Source organism: Propithecus coquereli, unplaced genomic scaffold, assembly GCF_000956105.1.
Source record: "Propithecus coquereli isolate 6110/MARCELLA unplaced genomic scaffold, Pcoq_1.0 Scaffold17, whole genome shotgun sequence".
Classification (NCBI taxonomy): Eukaryota; Metazoa; Chordata; class Mammalia; order Primates; family Indriidae; genus Propithecus; species Propithecus coquereli.
Genome location: NW_012141635.1, coordinates 6,330,306 through 6,337,836, shown reverse-complemented (window position 1 = coordinate 6,337,836; position 7,531 = coordinate 6,330,306). Strand labels below are relative to the sequence as shown.

The 7,531-nt window shown below is 40.9% G+C and overlaps 1 pseudogene; it reads right to left on the bottom strand.

The window, feature by feature from the left end:
• Window positions 1-6,943: 6,943 nt before the first annotated feature.
• LOC105808210 lies at window positions 6,944-7,531 on the bottom strand (annotated as a pseudogene).

Sequence of the window (7,531 nt, the reverse complement as noted above, 5' to 3'; positions counted from 1 at the left end):
TCCCCAAACACAGCTTTCTCTATGTCAGGGGTTCCCAACCTATCGTGAGTTATATAATTATTTCATTATATGTTACAATGTAATAATAATAGAAATAAAGTGCACAATAAATGTAATGTGCTTGAATCATCCCCATACCATCCCCTCCCCCACCTCCTGGTCCATGGAAAAATTGTCTTCCATGAAAACAGTCCCTTGTGCCAAAAATGTTGGGGACCGCTGCTCTATGTCACTCCTATGAGATCTACAACGGCCTAACCAAATACTCCTCAAAGGGTAGCACAAAAGTCCTCCCCCTCCGTGAAGCCCTCTCAGGTTATTCCAAAGTGTATTTCGTTCTCCTTATTTGGAACTTAGTTGCTTTACTACCCGTAGCATGTAAGCACAGGCTGATTTGTATTATTGGTCGGTGATTTTACTAATATGAGTCTTTTTTCAATATCGTAGTCAAGGATCTTTGGTTATAGAGAAGTTAAGTTTTCTCCACAAACCAATGGTCTGTTTTCACTCATGGGCCCTTGCCTGCCCCATAACGTTGGCTTGCACATGGCTTTTGTTGGCTTTGGTGCCAGCTCTACATGACCTTTCAGTTAATTGACTGCTGACATCTAATTAATTCAGTTTCTCAGACAATATATTGTTCTTAATTACCTGGGAGTGAGTAGCTTTATGAGCTGCGTGTCTTTCTGTCTAAAACTGAACTCCGCTAGATGATTTCAGGTCTGTGCTAGGACAGGGTTGAGATCAAGTTAGAGCAGGTATTTCATAACCCAAGGTGAGTTGGGAATTATCTGTTCTTTGTGAATAATCTGTACCCCTTCTTCCCCCTCAACAATTAATGTAACAGTTTAGTCGTCATTGTCATGAGAATCAAGGCAGTGTGCACCCCCCTTTCTCCCTGATTTGAGTCCCAAATGCTTTGCAAGAAGAATCTGACAGCCTGAATAGAAGAGAAGAGTGTTGTCGGGGGCGGGAGAAAGGCGAGAGAGGTAGGAAGTGTTTCTTTTCCATGACATTTGAGCTGTGAGTTGTCAGGAAGGAAGGGATCTGAGTGGGTTTTTATCAGTTACTGAGAGAAGCTCTGCCCAAAGCACTAAGCTTATTTCTCGGAGCCCTGTATAGTACTTTTACAGTTTTTAGGTGGCAGCTGTAGTGTAGTGAAGGAATATAGGATTTGGGATTCAAGCACAGGGTTAATTCCTGACCCTACATCTTAATACTTGGGTTATTTGGGGACAAGTTGCTTAAACGCTCTCAGCCTGTTTTCTTATCTGTCAAGTATATAATAATCATAGCACTTCCTCATTTTTTTTGGTTAAGTTTAGATGAGATAATACCTGTGAAAGTGCTTTGTAAAATCTAACACACCAGGCAAAGGTCAACTACACGTAATTATTAAAGGTGCCTCAGCTCACTCTTTCTGTTAAAATGCTGCTTATGCAATGGAAGTGGGATCCATTAACAGGGTAATTGCCTTTAAAAGATATTAAACAGTAATTCCTCTCCCTTCCCTTCAACCCAAATGAAATTTCTATGCCCAAACCAGAAAAAGAAAAAGGGCACTGCTTATCTTCACAAAGAAAATACATCTGGAATGCAACTTCAGATTTTCAACAGTACCGACAGAGGTCAATTTAGCACTAGAAGATATTAGAGCAGTTTTTTGGGCTTCCGGTGTTTTGCTTCTAGTCTACAGAGCTGGGTATCAAAAGTATATCAGTAGCAACAAATTAGTTACAAATTAACAGGGAGCAAACAGAGTGTTGACCTTGATTAAGCTCTCAATGGATCATGTAAATTACTTTATTTTTTACTTGTATTATCCTACGGTGTAACAGTTTTAGATGCAATGGTTATATAAATGACTGTCTTTACATCCTACTTCATTTTTTTTTATGTTGAAGGGGGAAAATTCATTAAAAAATGCATGAGCTGGTCCATTTCTATTTGTTAACTACTCCACTCTTTCTCCCTTGATAATTCTGCTTATATTACTTTTGCTGTATTTGGGGTTTCATCTAACATCACCTTATGGAATCTGTTAATCATGCTTCATTAAGCAGAGAGGAAATGGGTAGGAAATGAATTTTCCAATGGCCCGAGAAGAAAAAGATCTAAACTGTTGTGCTAACTTAAAATCCTACAAATGTTTAAGAAAACGAGGCCTTGGTCATGTTGATTTTGATCTCATAAACAATACTTTTCTGAAAATATATAATTCCACTGTTGTTTTTCTTCTAATGGAGTAACAGAGAGAGAAAGAGGACAACTCCTTTTTTTTAACATAGAGAAAAATCTCAACCATTATCTTCAAACTGTGTATTCGATTCCTATTGGCTGCGGTAGATATTTTAAAAGAAACATCTACCTAGAGACCTCCATCTCTAGAACAACAACAGTTCCCTTCCATTCTCACATCACCCCTAAGATCAAGCTACAGCAATTACTCTACCTTTACTTTCAAGAAAGTTAGAATTGCAAATAGATTCCAGAGTGGTTGTTATATAATTTGAATGTAAATATAATAACTTTCCAATTTCAGTACCTTTGAATTAGTACCACATCTACTGAAACACTAAGGATATGCCTGAGGATTTCTTATCCCAATATAGGGATTAGCAGAAACCATTCAATTCCCTGTTCTGGGCGATGTACTGAAAAATAGAGACCTTGTTGGTGTTTGGTTTATCTCTTTAAAAAGTAATTGGTAGAGTAGTAGGCAGGCAACTTGTGTCGAGGGAAAGGCTAAGAAGTGTTTGAACTCCACCAGGAGAGAGAGGGTTTGCAGGAGACTCTCAGAGTCATTTCCTTTCCTTCCTTTTCTAGCTCCCAGAGTGCCTCTTGCTGCCAGAGAAAACCCTCTTCAGCTCTTTTTCTCAGGAAGCAGCCCTTCGTGGCACCACCCTCCAGAAGCCCGGGGATATTGGGGCACAAATCCCTGAGTGGAAATGAACAGATGGCTAGGTCACAATCCCTCCCCTCTCTCCTTCAAGATCTTGCCTCCAAAACAGAGCTTGGGGATTATTGTCTAAGGTTCTCCGAGCCACCAGGGGAAATGCCAGTTGTGTGGGCTGTGACTTTGGGATGAGACCACAGAGCCTGTAGAATCAAGTTGAGCCTCCAAGTGCCAACCTCATGGATTTCGGCCCACAGGCTGCTCCGGCAGAATGTTCACGCAGATGCTCCAGGAACAAACTCCCTCCCCAAACTGCAAATTCAGACTTCCCAAAAGGATTTCTCAAGTTGGAAATCTCAGATCTACCCCATCCTCACCCTCCGTAGGCAGAAGTAATTTCAGAGCTGTCTTCTCAGCAAATTGTTAACCAACTCAGAGCCTGGTGGTATACCGGGAATGGCAAGTTCTGTCGGTTTATTTCAGGACAGCCAGAAGGAGCTCGGTGGAACTGGTCCTGTGTCCCTGTGGTGCAGATGTGAGCCTGGCGGAGTAGGAAGTGCAGCCAGGGAAAACACAGGGCAGGAGCCTGGGCAGAAACCGCTGTCCTTACAGAAGGAATCTGGCTTCCTACTCCCTACTCAGGTCCCACACACAGCGCTAGGATCCTGGGACACACCATGAAACCTTGGAAATTGGAATTTCAAGAAAAATGTCAAAAATGCCAAAATCCTGCATTGAATTAGTTAAAGGGGAAGTGATATTTAATTACAGCCATTTGATAGCATTTCAAAATGGCAAGCCATTACATTCAATTCAACAAATGGTTGTTAGTTGTTTATGTTAGGCAGTGTGTACAGAATGAAAAAAACCCCTGAATATCCCATAGGGTTCAGACTCTGCCAAGATAAGAAAATTATCTTGGGTAGGAAATGTAAAGAATACTTGTGAAAGAAACACATGTTTCCTAAATAAAACTTAACATCATAAATCCAGAGAGAAAAATTATCCAGTAATAATACACTCTCTGAATGGAAAATTCCCACAGCAATAACAAAAATAACAATGATATGTATACTTAGTACAGATCTGTTTTTGCTTTTCATGTAATGATTTCAAAGAGTTTAGCAACCACTGCTGAGTTAATCCTTAGTACTAAACTTGACTCTTCCATCCTTCTTTGGGAAAAAAAAGAAAAACTTGGCACTAACACCTCAACATCCCACAGGGAAGAAGTTCTGGAGACAAAGCATGCTCACCCCCACGCAAGCAGCAAGCAGCAAATTAAAGACAGTCTAATTCATCCAGAAAAATAAGTTGGGACTCAGAAGACTCAAACTAATGCCCACAAAATTAAAGTCACTGAAAAAAGAAGCGCAAGTATATTTCTTGCCGGTGGACAGGAAAAACTCTTCAATGTACCACCAGGCATTCTTGATGGCTTCCTGTGTCTCTCAGAGATCTAAGTTCCAGAGCCTATTCTGGGAAGGCTTGCTTCATTTTCAAAGAGAGAATTTAAGTCCTCTTGTTTTAAAAACAGAAAGGAAGATAAAGATTTCATTTCTGTAACATGAAATATAAAGACAACCTGATTCAACTGATGATGATGGATCCCCTTAGAACCATATGCATATGAAGGGAAAGGTTATGAATGAAAGGATTCAATTGTTTGCAAAAAATAAAGGTGAGACTCTGCCAGAGATGGAGACGATCTGGAACAGAACTGGCCCTAATTACATAGTAATCCGACACTTAGCACTCTCACCTGGCAGTCTTCACCTTCAAAGGATCTTACCAATATTAAGGAGTGAGTGCTTCACCTCCTTTCTTCTCATCTACTCAGCGATAGGTACTCTTTAAAGAAAAGTTGGTCTGACTTTTGAGAAGACTTGACTCACATTATTACATCAGTCTAGAATACAGTCACAAGTATCTCTTTCCTTTGATGCATAGTGATGTTTCTTTTTGCCTGGTTTTGATTCAATATTGCACCTTCCATGACCCTGTAAAACTGTTCTTTAAAAAAATATACAAACACGCAGACACATTGGAGCTTCTCTGGAGAGATATTATTATCATAAAATAATATAGAAGTATTCCCAGAGGACAAAGATCAGAGAGGGCTTCATGAATGCCTCTAACAGATAACTAGGATTGTGTCAAGTGTGTAAGAGGGAAAGCCTTCCTAGGTAGAGGGGAGTTACTTGGACAAAGGCCCGGGACATAAGTGGGCATTGAAAGTCCACATTGCAATGAGGCTAGAGCCTGGGCTAGGGATGTGGGTTGAGTTAATTGGAATGAGACTGGAAAAATGACTTGCTTACGGTTGGTTACACAGCTAGGAAGTAGCACTGCCTGATTTCAATGAGGCTGTTTGGCTCCCAGCGCATGCTCAGTCTAACCTAGTACCCTACTGCCTCTCCTTGTGCAAAGAATAAGATGGATACAAGGAGCTTGCAGCCTAGTGGGTGATATAGGCAAGTAAATTCTCAATTTTAATACATGCAACAAACATCTACTGAATACCTTCTATGTGCCATTAACCATGTTAGGCAACATGAATACAAAGAAAAAAAAAATAAGCCCCTCTTAATGAAGCCTAAGGAGTCTGGTTAAGGAGATGAATAGCAATTATAATACACGCAACTGCTAAAACACAGGTCTGTCCAACATGCCAGGGAATCATAGGCGAGCTCTGCCATAGAGAGTCAAATGACTTGTGCTGAGACCGGAAGACTCACAATTGAGTGGTTAGTGCTACTGAGGCAGGATCATGATCATTACCATTAACATGTATTGAGTGCTTACGGTATGCCAGGCAGTGTTGTAAGCACTTCACCCATATTAACACACACATCCTCACATCAATCCTCCATTCTACAAACGAGGACACACAGAGAGGTGAAGGATGTTGCCCAAGATCATATGACATGTAAGCAGCAGTGTCAGAATTTGAATCCAAGTTGTTCGATGCCAGAGTCCATGCACTTACCACTACACTATACTCCCTTGCTATAGAGAAAGGGAAGCCCAGCCTGCTGAAGTCAGAGAAGGCTTCCAAGAGGGGGTAACATGTGAATCCATTCTGAAAAGATATTGGGAATTGAGTTGTAGGGTGAGGGAGGAAGAGTACAGCCAAGAGAGTAGGAGCCAAGGTAGAGCAAGAGACAAGTGTTTTCTTTTCTTTTCTTTTTTTATAAATGTAATACTGTTTATTTAACTTCAAAAACATTTCAGCATTCTAAATACAAAAAATAACAGAACGTTGCAAATGTGTTTAAGTACAGAAGGTTCTGGAACTTTCATTGATGTAGTGGCTCTTCCACTTTGCTCACAATGAAGAGTTCTACAGTTTGCTTTAAAACAAACAGTTTAAAAACTACCGTACTTAACTGAAAAAAAAAAAAAAAGAATCCAAACACCTCACGCCAGCTGACCCCACTTTGTCCACAGCTAAGCATGGCAGCAGAATGCTATGTCACTACATACAAAAACAAGACAACCTGAAGCTCAAGGCTGCAGTGTCAGCAGGTCCAGCTCACAGTGCGCCCTGAGCTACAGCCCCTCCAAAGGGCATCTTTCCCCACAGCCTCGATGCCAAGCAAGAAGCAGCAAGAGTTGGTCTCGGTTGTTTTGTTCTTTTTACAAACTATAGATATGTACAGTTGATAACTCAGGATTTCTAGCCAATAACCATATAGTTAACACCGCCCTACAAATTAAAAAAAAAATGCCAGAAACATCTTTAAATACCTTGTCACACCAACAGCAAAGTGCACAGAGTGAGGAGAACACGAGAGTGCCTGTTCATTTTAAAAATGTTTGGAAATATGTACAACTTTGATACAGTTTCAGGGTGCTCCAGACACCCATGGCCACTTCATGTAAACCACTGACGATTTCTAGAACACTTTGAGACTACAATATGATCATGATCAAATTTTGTAATTAAACCTAATGAGGGCAATAGACATTTCTCAAATAAGAGATATGTCAATTACGGCGCTCCCCTACTCTAAGATATTCACAAGGAGACAGATAAACAGTTTTTTATTCATCCTCTTCCTCCTCCTCCTCCTCCTCCTCCTCCTCCTCCTCGTCTTCTTCATCTTCCTCTTCTACCTTTTTCCGGGCAACTTTAGCGGGACCCTTTGCACCATCAAACTTTCCTTTAGACTTACAGTCAGCAACATCCTTCTCATACTTCTCCTTCAGCTTTTCAGCCTTAGTGATGTCACTTGAGTTATTCCACATCTCACCCAGCTTTTTTGCCACATCTCCAATAGAGATGCCAGGGTTTGTACATTTGATCTTGGGGCGGAATTCTGAACAGAATAGGAAGAATCCAGATGGTGGCCTTTTGGGGGCATTAGGGTCCTTCTTCTTCTTTCCTCCCTTGGCTGGTCCATAATCCTTCATTTCCCGATCATAGCGGACTTTGTCCGCCTTTGCCATTTCATCAAATTTAGACTTCTCTTTCCCAGACATTGTCTTCCACCTCTCAGAGCACTTCCTGGAAAATTCTGCAAAATTGATAGGGACCTCTAGGTTTTTCTTATGTTCTTCTCTACACGTCTGCACAAAGAAGGCATAAGCAGACATCTTGCCCTTTGGTTTCTTGGGGTCACCTTTAGCCAT